Raw genomic sequence first — 2,416 nt, forward strand, 5'->3', positions numbered from 1 at the left:
TCGTTGATCAACAGATAGTCATGGTTTCCTGGCTATGGACATGGGGATGTCATTGATAACGGGATCACATCATTAGGAAAATGATGTGATGGACAAGACCCAATCCTAAACATAGCACAAGATCGTATAGTTCGCTTGCTAGAGTTTTTCCAATGTCAAGTATCTTTTCCTTAGACCATGAGATCGTGTAACTCCTGGATACCGTAGGAGTGCTCTAGGTATACCAAACGTCACAACGTAACTGGGTGACTATAAAGGTATACTACGGGTATCTCCGAAAGTGTCTGTTGGGTTGACACGGATCAAGACTGGGATTTGTCACTCCGTATGACGGAGAGGTATCTCTGGGCCCACTCGGTAATGCATCATCATAATGAGCTCAAAATGACCAAGTGTCTGGTCACGGGATCATGCATTACGGTACAAGTAAAGTGACTTGCCGGTAACGAGATTGAACAAGGTATTGGGATACCGACGATCGAATCTCGGGCAAGTAACGTACCGATTGACAAAGGGAATTGTATACGAGGTTGCTTGAATCCTCAACATCGTGGTTCATCCGATGAGATCATCGAGGAGCATGTGGGAGCCAACATGGGTATCCAGATCCCGCTGTTGGTTATTGACCGGAGAGCCGTCTTGGTCATGTCTACATGTCTCCCGAACCCGTAGGGTCTACACACTTAACGTTCGGTGACGCTAGGGTTGTAGAGATATGAATGTGCAGTAACCCGAAAGTTGTTCGGCGTCCCGGATGAGATCCTCGACGTCACGAGGAGTTCCGGAATTGTCCGGAGGTGAAGAATTATATATAGGAAGTGCAGTTTTGGCCATCGGGAGAGTTTCGAGGGTCACCGGTATTGTACCGGGACAACCGGAAGGGTCCCGGGGGTCCACCGGGTGGGGCCACCCATCCCGGAGGGCCCCATGGGCCAAAGTGGGGAGGGGAACCAGCCCATAGTGGGCTGGTGCCCCCCCTTGTCCCACCCCATGCGCCTAGGGTTGGGAACCCTAGGGTGGGGGGGCGGCACACCTGGCTTGGGGGGCACTCCACCCCTTGGCCGCCGCCCCCCTAGGATATCCCATCTCCTAGGGCCGGCGCAACCCCCTAGGGGGCCTATATAAAGGGGGGAGGGAGGGGGCAGCCGCACCCTTGAGTCTTGGCGCCACCCTCTCCCCTGCTACACCTCTCCCTCTCGCAGTATAACGGCGAAGCCCTGCTGCGGTGACGCCCTGCATCCAGCACCACAGCGTCGTGCTACTGGATCTTCATCAACCTCTCCTTCCCCCTTGCTGGATCAAGAAGGAGGAGACGTCACGCTGACCGTACGTGTGTTGAACACGGAGGTGCCGTCCGTTCGGCGCTAGGATCTCCGATGATTTGGATCACATCGAGTACGACTTCCTCATCCCCGTTCTTTGAACGCTTCCGCGCATGATCTACAAAGGTATGTAGATGCAATCCGATCACTCGTTGCTAGATGAACTCATAGATGGATCTTGGAGAAACCGTAGGAATTTTTTTTTGTTTTCTGCAACGTTCCCCACCAGTGGCATCATGAGTTATGTCTATGCGTAGTTCTCTTTGCACGAGTAGAACACAATTTGTTGTGGGCGTAGATGTTGTCAAATTTTCTTGCCGCTACTAGTCTTATTTTGCTTCAGCGGTATTGTGGGATGAAGTGGCCCGGACCGACCTTACACGTACGCTTACGTGAGACTGGTTCCACCGACTGACATGCACTAGTTGCATAAGGTGGCTAGCGGGTGTCTGTCTCTCCCACTTTAGTTGGAGCAGATTCGATGAAAAGGGTCCTTATGAAGGGTAAATAGAAGTTGACAAATCACGTTGTGGCTATTACGTAGGTAAGAAAACATTCTTGTTAGAACCCTTTTGCAGCCACGTAAAACTTGCAACAACAATTAGAGGACGTCTAACTTGTTTTTGCAGCAAGTGCTTTGTGATGTGATATGTCCAAAGTTGTGATGAATGATGAATGATATATATGTGATGTATGAGATCATGTTCTTGTAATAGGAATCACGACTTGCATGTCGATGAGTATGACAACCGGCAAGAGCCATAGGAGTTGTCTTTATTTTTGTATGACCTGCGTGTCATTGAGAAACGCCATGTAAATTACTTTACTTTATTGCTAAACGAGTTAGCCATAGTAGTAGAAGTAATAGTTGGCAAGCAACTTCATGGAGACACAATGATGGAGATCACGATGATGGAGATCATGGTGTCATGCCGGTGACAAGATGATCATGGAGCCCCAAGATGGAGATCAAAGGAGCTATGTGATATTGGCCATATCATGTCACTATTATTATTTGATTGCATTTGATGTTTATCATGTTTTTGCATCTTGTTTACTTAGAATGGCGGTAGTAAATAAGATGATCCCTCATA

Source organism: Triticum dicoccoides, chromosome 7A (assembly GCF_002162155.2).
Source record: "Triticum dicoccoides isolate Atlit2015 ecotype Zavitan chromosome 7A, WEW_v2.0, whole genome shotgun sequence".
Classification (NCBI taxonomy): domain Eukaryota; kingdom Viridiplantae; phylum Streptophyta; class Magnoliopsida; order Poales; family Poaceae; genus Triticum; species Triticum dicoccoides.